We start from the raw sequence: 15328 nt of genomic DNA on the forward strand, positions 1-15328 counted from the left end.
ATTATGGCTCTTTAACCCATATTTTTGCTTATCTCCACCACATATTGTAATAGGACTATCTCTAAGTCACATGCAGAATTCTTAGCTACGATACAGAGATTTCTTTATTTAGTAATCCTATACAGGTAGTCCTTGACTTACAGCCATAATTGACCCCAAACCTTCCATTGTTAAGTAAGACAGTTGTTAAGTTAATTTTGTCCTTTTTTGCAAACTTTCTTGCCACAGCTGCTAAGTGAATCACTGCAGTTGTTAAATTGGTAACACGGATGTCAAGTGACTTCCCCATTTGACTTTGCCTGTCAAAAGGTCACAAATTGTGATCCCATGACCCTGGCACAATGTAACTGTCATAAATATATGTTCACATGCCCATGGTAATGCTGCAATGGCCATAAGTCTGAAAAGGGATAAGTTACTTTTTCAGTGCCATTGTAACTTCAAATGGTCACTAAATGAATGGTTGTAAGACAAGGACTACCTGTATGCCCGCCCATCTCATATGCACAATCCTGGGCAGCCAACAGTTAAGGGCTGTAAGGTAACCACCAGCACTTTAAATTGCATCTAGAAGCATATTGGTAGTCACTGCAGCTGACACAGCAGATATTTCATGTCTTCCAAGTGACCAGCACCTCTAATTGCCTGCACTGTTGTATTTTGCGCTGGCTGAAGTTTCCAAATACTCTTCAAGTGAAGCTCCATGTGGAGGACATTTCATTAATCCAAATGGGAGGATATTGAGGCCATGAGTAGCCATGAGCAAGGTTCTCAATCCAGGAACAGGGGCACACAACACAAGGCTGTTAAAGGCCTCCTGGCCACTACTGCCATCTGTTTTCCCAGCAAGAGCTGCAAGTCCACCAGGATCCCCAAACTGCATACAGGTTCTGTCTTGGCAGTGCAACTCATCTAGAACAAGGGATGGAAGGTCCTCAGAGCCGAGGGATCATAAACCAAAGTCTCTCAATCTTATTAAGGTTGAGCCAAAGCCTGTTGTTCCCTATCCAAATACACACAACCTCCAGATACTGACATAGTACCTTCACAATCTTCCTCCAAATGCCTACGGATAATTTATCACCCTAAACAGATGAATGACTTTACCCAGAGGCTTTGTGTAGATGTTAAAGAGGAGAATTCAGATCCTGCAGCATCCCACGTAAAAGTAGTCCTCGACTTATAACCAGAATTAGGATCAGAATTTCTATTGCTAAGAAAGATGCTAAGTGAATCAGTGGAGTTGTTAAGTGAGTCACATGGCCATTAAGTGAACCCTGATTCCCCTATTGACTTTGCTAGTTGGAAGCTGGCTGGGAAGGTTGCAAATTTTGATCAGGTGACCCCAGAATCCAAATTTTGATCATGTGACTGTGGGGATGCTGTGGTGGTCATAGGTGTGAGGATCAGTCATAAGTGACTTTTTTCAGTGCAATTGTGTACTTTGAATTTTAAATGGTTTCCAAATCTTATATTTAAAATTGTGCTTATACAGTACATGTATGCTACTTCAAAAGTAATTTGAAAGAAATGCTTCAGAAGAGCTGGCCTGTTTATAGGCTTTGATGATTACTTTTAGTAGACATGTAGAAGATTACATTCAATATATTTTGAGTCGATGGGCATTAGAACAAAAAGCACAAATTTTATTTTATCTCCAGTGTTACAAAAAACATATTTGCAAAACACAAGGGCCTTCTTAAGTTTAGGTAGGCTTCCAAATTCCTGTTTAAATTATTTAAGAAGAGACAATTTATGTTGCCAGCCAGAATGTATGGCCTTGGTACTATCTTCAACCCCTTTTTTGTAATATTGATGAGCCTTTGTAGATTCTAACTTGTAAATGCACTTACAGTATCCATCCATGATTATTGTTACTTCAGTGCATCCAATGTTTTATTTCACGAACTGCATGTGTCCTTTAGCTGCTTCTTAAGAAACATTTAAAAAAACATCTGTCACTTCAGTGTAGGAAGATTTAAGTAAGGCTTAATTAAAAACTCCTATTTTCTCTAGCTCTATGTACAATTTAAAGGAGGGGAAAGGTATACAGGTAGTCCTCCATTAACTAGAGCAAATGGAGCTGGAATTTCCATTGCTAAGTGATATGGTCATAAAGCATGACATAACATGACCACAATCCCAGCACTCATTTTCATGATTAAGTGAGGATTGTGGGACATTAAGCAAGTCTCAGCCAGCTTGCAAGCAGGCTGGCAGACAGGTAAGATGAAGTGCAAGGGCCAACCCAAGTACAGTGGGAGCAGGATGGCTGTTATTAGGCAGGAGAGGTTGTGTGGGGGTGATCCACAAGGAACTGTGTGAGTATAGTAGGACCAGGGTTGGCCGTGATGACTTGTGACTTGTGATCATCCTTGCTGGCTCCCGAATTGGCTTTGTTTGTGGAAAGCTAACAGGGAAGGTCATATGCTGTTTAATGCTCTAAACCCCCAGAGTTGCTTTGAAAAAAGATTAGGTATTAACTAAATTGAATAAATAGAAAATAAATAAATAAATAAATAAATAAATAAATAAATAAATAAATAAATAAATAAATAAATAAATAAATAAATAAATAAATAAATAAATAAATAAATAAATAAATAAATAAATAAATGGCAATCATGCTGCAGCTGCAAAGAGCTTCCTACCACCCTGGGCATTATATGAATAGTTTGAGTGTATTTGATCTAGCTGCATTTTCCCTTCCATTTGCAAATGTTTGTATGATTAACACAATTCATTCATTTTATTCAGCAATTATTCCACAACAGTTTTAATCCCCAAATTTCAGAAATTTAGTGTTTTATCCTATACAATCAACATCAAAAGACTAAAACCAACAAACATGACACCCAGTCACTTTCCCTGCCCTACTCCATGCTCTGTGATTTGTAAGCTGTAAAAATCATCACAACCTTTGTGAAAGGGGAAGCATAAAAAGCAGCCATAGCATAAATCTGTTCAGCTAAAAAAACCTGGTGAAACATTGATACAAAGCTATGGCTTTTTGTTCCATAGATGAAAATAAACTGACTCAGTGGTCCAACATCATGACATTTGATAAATGGGACATGGAGCCATTCTAAAAATACCGCAAATGTCATATATTAAAAGTCCCCCAACAGACAAAAAACTGATCACACTGATTCAAAATTTGTGATTTTCAGATCACAAAGCACCTTAAGTGAAAATTTCATGTACTTTCATCTACTAGCAATCTTGACTAGTTCCCAAGAAATGGAGGATTTCATCATTAGGCTCAAAGAATAGTGTGTCTTCCCAAACTATTTAGAGGAATACACTGGGATCCTAAGATGAGAAATGAGAAATGTGTGGTTTAAATTTTGTCCATTACAGCCTTTACATACTGATAGTTTGCACTTTCTTAGTTTTGATAATGAAATTTTGTAAGGGCTTGACTGAAGGCATTTCTTCTATCTGCTAACAGGAGGCAAAATGGACTGGATATTGCTGGAAAGTGTACCTTTTGTTCTAAACATATTCACCTCTATGTGCCCTGATTAATAATGTAAGAGGAGAAAAAGCATTCTGCAGTTATTTTGGGGAAATATTTTTTCACATTAGCCTTAGTTCACTTGTTATTTGAAATAACTTTTACAGCCAAATTAATCTTTATTTTAAGTGCTATTTTTAAAGCAACTTAAGAATTTTAATTTTAATATTACAGGAAGAATTAATGATTAAATACCAGTATCCTAATAATTATTAGAAGTTTGCAAGTGAGGTTTAATTAAATTCAAACATTTAAATTAATTTAGAATATTTATTTAACTCAATTGAATTGAATTTGTACAATTCAGATACATAGCAATCAACAAAAAATGGCCAAAATGGTCCAAAATCAATTCATATTTGTTTGATATAATGCTTTGAATTAATCAAAACACTGACTTACAGACCTAATATTGATTAGTCATATTAATATACACTCTATATTAGTACTGAGAATTTGTTAAATCCAAAATAAGGAGCAATATATACATAAAATTAGTAAACACAAACAACAGCATTTATAGAAGCTTTGCTCCAGTTAAAATGACCAAATGCAATTCTGGGTCACAATGGAAGTTCTGCTCCATTTGTTCATGCATTAATATCAGAAGGCTCACACAAAAAGACTCATACATAGGATTCTGTATCTCTGTCTCCATCATTCTGACCCCTTAACCTCTTCTTTATTATTTTAAATATGTTTTCATTAAACATTTTAATTACAATAGTAAAAGATAATACAAATTAAAAAGAGAAAGAAAAATATAAATTTAGAACATCACATTAAAAATATTGATTAATAGTATCAGTGATCGCATTTTTAAAAATAGCTTAAATAAAATATATAGGAAAGCAAATAAAACTGGGCACAAAGGCATTTTTTAAAAAAAATAGGGTTTCTTTTTTTAAAAAGTACGTCACCAACAATGACTAATAAATCACCTTTTTCAAATGATGACCTGTCTCATAGTTTTTGACATAGCAAATAAATCATATTTCTTGTCCTCAAATATTAACATTTAGATATTTTTTTCCATCCAGATAAAAAAGTCACTGGGTCTTGATTTGTAAATTATTTATAGTTTTGTTTCTAGTATTTAGTATTCATGGCCCAAATAACTATTCTACAAACTCTACATGTAATAGTAGCAGTGCCACTTTTCTTTTTCAAAACAATAGTTATTTCTTAAGCACATTAAAACATCAAATTCTAAATTCCTATACTTTTCCTATCTTCTGATTTTTATTAGTATTTACTTATTTATATACCTTCCTTACAAACCCATATAAAAAAGTGTAAAAATTTGTAAAGCTTTAACTAACATTCTTTGAACTTTGTTCAGTATTTACTATAGGTTCATTGTAGTTGGCTAGGAATAAAATTCATTATCACAGCAAAACTCAATTACACATTTAACTAAATAACCAATATCAAACTAAACTATAACTTAGTAAGAAAAGTAATGTGCAGGCTTAAAAAACAGTATGGCAAAAAAAACACCTTTTAGAATATTTTCTATATGTTTTGCTTAATATTTCTGCTTATTAATAAATAAATTCTTATGTAATAAAAATTACATATTAAAGTTGCAAAAGCTAACTGCTAACTGTAAAAGATGGTCTAAAAACAAATCACAGTAAAGTAGTCAAGATTTTAAACTTTTGCAATTTTAATAGAGGAAGAGCTTGAAACAGCCCAAAGTCTTGTAGTTTATTATAGTACTTTTTATTTTTGTCATGCTGAATTATTAGTGAATTATTTAAGCATAATCAATGGCTCAAGCAGGTAAAATGTTAAATCTGAAAGTACTCGTATGAAAACAAAAATAAATTTTCTTCTACTTTTCTAGAAGCATCTTCATCACTCCATTGTTTCAAAGATGAAACATGGCTAACTTGATTTTGGATCATTTCCAAGATAATTGAAATAGTATTACAACACCTACAGGAATGGCTATTTAGGTCTTACTATGATATATTGAATGCTCCTTTTACATCTAAAATGTCATATTGCAATATCCTTCATCAATAATGCCAAATACCACTGAAGTCTGTTCAAGTACCATTGAACTAATTCTCAAAAAGTAGAAAAATGTAACTGTACTAATGTATTGCTTACTGGTTGAGGAAAGCACTGATTAAATTGTGTTAACTCTTGAATTATGTAAATAGCAAATGCTGTGTCTTATATTTTACAATAAGTGGATGTTAATTATGCATCAAATACTATTTTGATCTTAGAAATATCAGTAGCCTGAAATCTAAATTATTTAGTGACATAATTAGTAATCTAAGCAACAGTATTACCAGCAAACTTAATTATCAATTTAAAATATGAACAATGGGAAGCCTGGCAACCTGCTGTTCACAAAGATGTTGGGTAAAGAATGTATTTTCAAGAATATATCATATTTTTGCACCTGGGAGGATGACCCTGTTTTGTTCTAGCCGATTGCACAACAAGCTGCTCATTTAAACTATTACAAGACATAAACTAATTGCTGCATCTTCTACTAACTATGATGCTCTGTGGGTATTCAGTTTAGGCTGGCAATATCATACCATTTATCTACAAATGAAAAGGAATGAAGGTTTTGTAGAAAAAAATAAAAAGACATTGTGAAGGAAGGAAGGAAGGAAGAAAGGAAGACAATAGCAGTTAAATGGTATCTCTGAATACTGAATCCTTTCAATTTTATGTACTTATTGAAGAACAGGGCAGCATTGGAAGTCTATGCCATCCAGAAAGCCACAGGTATTTATAATTTTAGAAACTTAATAATCTAAATACAAATATAAACTTACAGCTAAATGGAAAAAGTGTTTCTCACTTTTTCTCACGTTAAGATATCTTCCAGAATTCTGTGAGTCCCCACATGATTTGAGACTGTCATATATAAAGAAAATGATGTAGAAATGTTTCTACAACTGTGCCATTTTCTTGTTTAAAGAATTCTGGGGTATTTACAAAATGATTAAATTTTACTAGGCCATATTTTTACATTAAATAAAGTTGTACATTTAATCAGCCATCTATGGACAAAACATTTTGTGAAATGTGTTCTTAGTAACAAGAGAAAATGGGTGTGTAAACAAAAGGATGAGCAAATATATTTTATGGCAAGAAAGAACAAAAACAGAATTGGGTGATAGGTTTCTATTAATAAAAATGAATAAGGACCACAAGCAATTGATTCATATTTCTATAACTATAAACAAACTAAGTTACTGTTGCTTGAATTAAAATCTATTTTATAAAGAATAAAAATATTTTTTATTTCAAAGTTCTGCATGTGAAAAGCCTTCAAGTATTTTCCCATACTATTAAAACCCGCTGGGCAGTGTTTCCTAAGATTAAGGAAATATGATGTGAGATGCTTCTAACTACTACTATTATACTATTATCATTATAACCTTACTATTATTTTCATCTTGAACTGCATTCAAAGCCGCTCATAATTTTAAAAATGATAAAATTTGATTAAAAACAACTTAAAAAATTAACTTGCAGGTGAGAGTTGTTTGCTTTTTTATAGATTACCCTAACTTTTTATTACTTGTACTGCTTCCATCAATAGTCTAATAGTAGTTTAGAGTATTTGAATTCCCTGTTTGAATTCTGGTGACCAGAATCTAATTAATTAAAGCAGTGATTCAAATATGTGAACAACCAGTTCTCTGTGTGGATGCCACTTCCGGAAGTCCATTCTGGGCTTGGACAACAAAAAATTAGCTACCGGTTCTGCCGAAGTGGTGTGAACTGGCTGAATCCCACCACTGAGTTAAAGGCTAAAGCTTTCATTTGGTGCAATAGCTACATTCTCATTCTATTCTTCCTTTACACAAGCAAGACTTCTGATCTTTGATAGGAAACCTCATAGTAAAAAAATTAAAAACCTAAAATGTAGTGAGAATTAAGAACAGGAACAAACACTAAAGCATGTTGCAGAAGAGAAGGAATTCCTGCAACTATTCAGTGATGGGAATGCTAACTGCTTTTTTAAAATCAGAAACATAAAATCAGAAACATCAAGTTACAATCTCAGTGGGGGCTGGAATTTCAGTCAGAAGTTGTGGTTTTAAGTCAAAGCATCGTGGGACCTGACTTGATCTTATGACTATTTTACAACAGTTGTAAAGTAAATCACCACAGGCGTTACAGAAATACATGGTCATTCAGTGAACTACATGGTTGTTAAGCAAATCCAGCAAATCCAATGGGCATTTTTTTGCCATTTTGAGCCAGAAAACAGCAAAAAGGACCCTAATGATCCCATGAAAGTGAAATGCTTTAACCAGTCATAAATGTGAGCTAGTTGCCAAGCACACAAAATGTGATCACTGGACTGTGGGGTTGTGAGTGTGCGCAACATTGTAACTTTGAGGACAGGTTATAAGTAGCTTTTTTGAAGTCCATTGCACCTTTGAACAGTCATTAAACAACCAATTGTAAATCGAGGTCCACTTGTATTTGCCTCTGCATTCCTTACACACGGAAGCAGTAGGTAGAAAAGCTTTTTCTTTCATTCACTAACTTCAGTACACTTTAATAGATGAAGCCATGCTGTACCTTCCTATGCTTTTTAAGATATACTTTCCCTTAATATGTATTTCTATTCTATTCAGTTGTCTTGTCAACCTCCCTTGTTAACATCTCAGCTGATGACAAAACTGTCTTGACAAGTCAAAAGAATGCAGACACAAAACCCCTATTTAGTGAAAGAACAGTATCTAATCTAGATGCCTTACATGAAGTTTCTGCCATTTTTTAGGATGTAAAAATGGTTTACAAAGAGTGTCACTGTAAAAGGATTCATTATAAGCCTTCGAAGGGATAAGTCTCATAAAATAAGGCAAGAAGACATCTTATTACTCCAGTTTTTAATTAATTCCTTTATATAAAAATAGAAAAGGGGGAGAGTGGAAAGAACAACATATATTCTCAGTTGATATTCTTTCTATCCAGTAACACTTTCTAATTGTTTCCCAGCTGCAACTAAAACAAAGCTACCTGAAGCATGGAACTATTATTAACACTAATTATATTAAAAAAAAACTACTTTAAATGAAATTCCAAAGAAAACTAAAAATAAGATGATACTATTAGTAAAGAAATGTAATCAATAAAATAATTGCTTAAACAGGTAAAAAATACTCCAATTACTGTTTAGGATTAAAACAGAAAGAACAGAATTCAAAGGGGACAAAAGGAAATCCCTGGCTTACTAAGTAGAAGAATCATATTTAAGAAAAAAATAATTAGCCATAATATAAATTTTCCAATATTTTAATAAAACTTTTAATGATTATATATAAGAACATTGAAGAAACATACTGGCATTTGATGGTAAGATAAATAAACTCTGATTGCCATCTTCTGTAACAATATTAGAATTATGTTTTTAAGCATTTTATGTGGAATAAAAATAAAATCACAAAGTATAAAATACATGTAAATCTTACACAATTAAATTATGAACATTTCAGTAGTAAACAGTGTAGTTTATGGGTCATGTGACATCCATCAAGTAACTTTTTGCATTAGATCCACAATTTAACTTTTTTGGGGTGCTTCTAAGTCAAAACAGGTATCTTGAGACTGGAAAGGTTTATGCATACATTTCACTTCTCTATCAACCCACAGAGTTCATATGCCCACTTTGATTCCTGCTGTAAGAAATCATCAATATCCTATACAAAATCTGATGTACTCCCAGACTGACAAATGATGCATACCACTGTTACACACTCATTTTCACAATGGGAATTTTTCATTTGTTTACTGATTTGTAGTGGCTTATATAATGATAAAACTCTCATAATCTCGAGGTATTTAAAATATCTTCAAAAGGTATTTTATTTCAAAAGTATTCAACAGCATAATTTGTACATTTCTCCAGTTAAACAATTAATAAAATATTAAATAATTTTAATATTAATAACTTTGTCATTAGACTATCTGAAAATATATAACTTGTAATTGAATTTATGCTATCATTACCACATGAAAGATACATTCTGAATAAAGTGCTTCATTTAGAAATATGTTTCACATGGAAATAGAGAATAGATAAAATAAAATAACAAATGAATGGGTAATTCTGATGCAAATCCAATTTAGGTGGAAAGTATAATCTATCAGGTAATATTAAACTGCCCCTCCCCAACCAATTGATTAACAAAAACATTTGAAACAATCTATGTATAAGTTGTATGTTCTAAAATTTTTATATAGGTATTCAAAGACTCTTTTTGTTTCTGAGAAACAAGAAAACAAAAATATTCCTAACAGTTAAGGAAAAAAAGTTAAAAACTGAGAACTGAAAACATAAAGGCTCCCATTTATGTGCTTAATGAAACAGTTCATTGTCTACACAGCAAATCTTTACATACAAATTAAGAATAGTTTTTGTAACTATCAGAAATTTCCAGCAGTGCAGAAGAATGAATTTCACAATCTCAGGGCTATTGTCAAGCCACTGGAGAGCAATCTCCTTTAAGAGATCAGAATCTTGACTTGTGTTTAACCTTACCTTTTTATTTTTTTAAATCTCCAATTACTATTAAATTCACAGATCTGAAATTTACAGGAGAATAATGCTTTTGTGACTCCATATGATCAAGGCATGCAGTTTTGTTTAATATGTGCAGCTGAGACAAAAACGTGGGAATTAATTGTAAAGTCATTATATTTTTTCTCTAAGTAATGAAAACATCAGAGCTGACACAATATACAATTACAAGCTAATGATACTAAAGTGATCAACCGTCCTCCTTTAGGGAGGACAGTCCTCCTTTTGTAAGTTCTGTCCTCCCTCGAAAAGTGTCCTCCTACATGTCCTCCTTTTCGATATTTGAAGACTAATCTGTGGGGCTTTTTTTTCTCATAGAACGCTCAAAACGGCGTTCTGGCACCTTTTTTTGATGTTTTTTTTTTCAACTTTTGCATGAGCTGTGCTACTCCCACTATTGGCTTTTGAAAGCCAATAGGAATTGCTGCTGAACGCGCCAAAACACCCAGCCGGCAAACTTTGCACATGCAAGTTGTCTGCAGCGAAGGTGAATTGGCAGGAACTTTGCACCCCTCCCTGCTACCCAACTACACCATCTCCTAGTTCAGTGGTTCTCAACCTGTGGGTCGGGACCCCATTTGGGGTCGATCGACCATTTCACGGGGGTCGCCAAGCAAGGCTGTCCGCCATTTTTTTTGTCCATTTTTTCTCCCTTTTCCGGCGGGAGCCTTACCTCCCTTGGGCTGGGCCAGCTGGTGGTTGGCCTGCTCCGTCTCTGCCGCTTGCCAGCTACGCCTTGGCCGGCGCAGGGGGCGGAACCATGCATGCGCGGCGCTCCCGGGCAGGGAAAGTCCTCGGCTTACGACCGGTTGGGTAGTCCTCAACTTACGACCAGTTTAGTCCTCGACTTACAACCGGTTTAGTCCTCGACTTACGACCGGTTGGGGTCGCAGCATTAAAAAGGTTGAGAACCACTGTCCTAGTTAGTCCCAAAGATACCTGGAGGAGACTGGAGCGGTGACGCCACGGTAAGTTTCTCTTGATCTTTGGCCCTACTAGGGCAATAATGTTGATACTCTAGCTGCACCACTTGCCGTAAAATTCAATATGAAGGATATTTCTTGCTCAGATATTTCCAATATATTGTTAGAAGATGATACAGTGACAAAAAATATTCATTCAATGGACAAGTACTCATTTAAATAATAATTAATAGGCGTGTAAGCATAATTACAATATAAAATGTTATTGTTACAAATGTTTTTTATTATGCATTTATCATATTATAGTGTATTCTGTATTATTGTTGCAATGAATAAAATGTTTCTTTTATTTACGATATTTTTTTCTTCAATTTATTTGTGTCCTCCTTTTCATTGTAAAAAAGTTGGTCACCTTAATGATACCATTCAAAAGAGCAGTTCTTGGATATTATTCAGTTTAAGAAGAGAGATCTAAATAATTTGAAACTACGTTCTGGAGGATTTACTATTAATACAAATCTTAATTTTAATGTGATAGCAAAATAACACTTCATTTTCTAATTTAAGAAAAAGCAGATGTTTCTTTCTTCTCAATGTATTTAGGGGGAAAAAATTATATGTAGGAAATATTGGTCCGAAATGAAAGGAAGGAACATTGATCATCGAATCCTTAATAGCACAAGGATTTCAATTGCTACTACAATTTACTACAGACTACTCTGAATGGCTACCTGCATAACTCTTTCTGATTTCAATTTTCTTTTTTCCAAGTAAATATTTCTAGATTTGGCACTCTTCCCAATGTTTATTTCAGACTGTGATGAAAAGCTGTTTCACATATATATACAACAGTTCAGTATCATATAATATATATTTGGATAGCTTCTACATATAAGATTAAAGATAAAGTAAAGTAATATACAGAAATGAAGTAGCAGAAGTTCAGTTTGAAGATTCAGTTACAAGCATATTCAATTGAATTAGTGAATCAAATAAAATTTCTGAATTAGATTGCCAAGTAAAAAAAAATCATCCTTTAAAATTATTGTTCTACATTATTCAACCTTTTCAATTTTCTCAGTTTATTGAATTAGTAAATCAGACTGAACTGATCATTCAAATCTAATAATCAAAACTTGGAGCTGATTTGTATACTGTAATATACTGACATCCTTGCCGGCAGTTCGGCAGTTCGATTCTCACCGGCTCAAGGTTGACTCAGCCTTCCATCCTTCTCAGGTCAGTAAAATGGGGACCCAGATTGTTGGGGGCAATATGCTGACTCTGCTTATATACCACAATCTATGATGATTCTACCCAGCCAGGTTTGTTCCTCTAGATGCTTAATTCTTCTTGCTTGATTAACCTTGAACCAATTTGCCCTGATAATAGATTCTTGGATTTCAGTTTTTTAAAAATTGGGGCTATATTCAGACATATCTGTTTCCCAATATTTTTTGATACACAGGGTTGTAGGTATTCCACACCAGTAGTACCCCTCATTTTATAACATGAATAAAATCCACACACACATTCACAACAGAAGTAGCCTGATAGTGGAGGTCTGTAAAATGGAAATGTTTTGCTTCAGTGAAGCATTTTGTGCATGGAAACAACTTGTTCCACAGGATAATATTACATAACACTAACATGCTCTGCTTTGACATTTTGATTAGAAGCACTGAAGTAGAGCTGATTTGTCTAAACCAGCTGCATTTTTTCAGAAATATTGAGTAGTCTGAAGCAGCCACCCAGCTGCTTTCAAACTGGTGTCAGTTTTACTTTGTCTGGGCACTTCAAAAGAGGGCTTCAGTCAAATTGATAAGTACTTTATTTCTTATATTTATATAGGATAACAAACAATTATAGTGCTGAAACTACAGAAGTTGATGCAACCTGCTTCAGGCTTCTTATATTAGTATCAATAGGCATAAGTTGCTTTAACCAAACAAAAGTAGTGTCATCAGTGGTGCGAGTCAGCTGGTTCGCACCACTTCGGCAGAACCGGTAGCTAATTTTTTGTTGCCCAGGCCCAGAACGGACTTCTGGAAGCTGCATCTACATAGAGAACCAGTTGTTCACATATTTGAATCCCACCACTGAGTATCATGCTGTCAAAATGCAAGGTCTGTCCTTGCCCATGCACACAATATCATGAAGCACATACAAAAAGAGCAGAGCCAGGGACACAATGTTGCAATAATGTTTTCGTCAGATTGACACATAATAGATGAACCTTTCGCTAGTCAGTTAACTAAGGTATGTAGGAAGCACATCACAATAGAAATGGAGGACTTTAATTACCCTGATATCAACTGGGAGACAAACTCTGCACCAAGTGGAAGATTAAACAGATTCCTGACAAACCTAGTAGACAACTTTGTCTCCCAAAAATTAGAGAAGGAACTAGGGGATTAGCCATATTGGACCTAATTCTCACTAAACAGTGTCGGCTGGCGACCCCCAGGGGGAGGGCCTTCTCTGTGGGAGCCCCCACCCTGTGGAACGAACTCCCCCCAGATCCTCCGGATCTCCCCTCCTTCCGCCGTGCCCTCAAGACATGGCTTTTCCATCAAGCGGGATTGGCCTAGGGGGGGATTTTATAGGGATTTTAAAGGGATTTTATAATTTTTCTAATACAGGTTAATTAATATATATTTTAATTTGGCTTTTAAATATTTATTGTATAGCTCTGTTTTTATTTACCTGTAAGCCGCCCTGAGTCCCTCGGGAGAAGGGCGGGGTATAAATTAAAGTAATAAAGTAATAAATAAACTAACAGGGATGAAATGATAGAAGGTGTTGAAGCCACAGGAACCTTGGGTGGGAGTGATCATGCAATATTGGAATTCAACCAGTGGTTGGGATTCAGCCAGTTTGCGCCAGTTTGGCAGAACCGTTGGCTACATTTTTGCTGAATTCAGAGAACCGGCTGAATGTACACTGCTTCTGGAAGTCCAGTCTAGGCCTCGGAGGCCTGGAGGAGGCCTCCCAGGCCTAGAACAGCCCACCAGATGTGTGTGGATACCACTTCTGGAAGTCCATTCTAGGCCTCAGAGGCCCAGACCTGTATCCAATAAGAGAATCGGTTGTTCAAGTATTTGAATCCCACCATTGAATTCAACATTATGCGAGCGCAAGCAATATAACACAGTCAAACTAGAGTCTTGGACTTCTAGAGAGCTAATTTCAATAAACTTAGAGAGAGCTTGGGAAAGGTTCCATGGATGAGAATCCTCAAGGGGAAAACAACTCAAGAAGCTTGGGAAATTTTGAAAAGTGAGATAATAAAAGCCCAGTCTAGCACAATACCAACAAAGAAGAAAAATAACAGCTCTCAAAAGAAACTGCAGCACACTGAATAAAGAACTCTCTGATAAATTGAAAGACAAAAAGCACAAGTATAATAAGTGGAAAGAGGGGCACATAACTATGGCACAATATCAGCAAATAGCCCGAGCCTGCAAAGATGAAGTAAGGAAAGCTAAGGCTCATAATGAACTAAGGCTTGCGACAAAAGTAAAAAATAACAAAAAACCTTTCAACATGTAAAAAACGAGACAAAAGTCAAGGAAATGATTGGTTGAATTTGTCAATGCCAATGGTGTTCAAGTGGTGCTCCGGTTGTTTTGGGATTGCACCCAATGCGCCTATTACTATTGGTACTACCCTTGTTTGCCTTTGCACAGTCTTTCTATTTCTATTTGTAGATCTTTGTATTTTGTTATCTTCTCCAGTTCTTTCTCGTCTATTCTGCTGTCTCCAGGCACTGCCACGTCCACTATCCAGACTTTTTTGTCTTTCTTATGGACAATTGTTAAGTCTGGGGTGTTATGTTGCAGGTGCTTGTCTGTTTGAATTCTGAAGTCCCAGAGCAGTTTAACTTTATCATTTTCTATGACTTTCTCTATTTTATGATCCCACCAGTTCTTGCTTACAGGCAAATGATATTTCTTGCAGATCTTCCAATGCACCATTGTTGCTACTTTTTCATGCCGCTGCTTGTAGTCAGTCTGTGCGATCTTCTTGCAGCAGCTTACCAGGTGGTCCACTGTTTCTTCAGCTTCTTTGCATAGATTGGCACTTACTGTCTGTTGCTGTTTTCTCAATTTTGACTTTACCGTATTTATTGGCGTATAACACGCACTTTTCCCCCCTGAAAATAGGGGGCAAATGATGTGTGCGTGTTATACGCCGATATAAGCTCTCCGCTGCCCGGCCCCACCTCGGCCCGGGCAGCCACGGCCCTTCCCCGTCCTCCTGCTGCCGCTGCCGCCGTGGCCCTTCGCCGCCCGGCCCCACCTCGGCCCGGGCAGC

The 15328-nt window shown here is 35.3% G+C and overlaps 1 protein-coding gene across 1 annotated transcript in view; it reads right to left on the bottom strand.

The window, feature by feature from the left end:
* Positions 1–15328, bottom strand: part of LOC107283359 (dystrophin) — a 336632-nt gene that overhangs the window by 226523 nt on the left and 94781 nt on the right. The window lies entirely within an intron of this gene.

The sequence above is a fragment of the Protobothrops mucrosquamatus genome, unplaced genomic scaffold, assembly GCF_001527695.2.
Source record: "Protobothrops mucrosquamatus isolate PMUCROS unplaced genomic scaffold, P.Mucros_1.0 scaffold34, whole genome shotgun sequence".
Classification (NCBI taxonomy): domain Eukaryota; kingdom Metazoa; phylum Chordata; class Lepidosauria; order Squamata; family Viperidae; genus Protobothrops; species Protobothrops mucrosquamatus.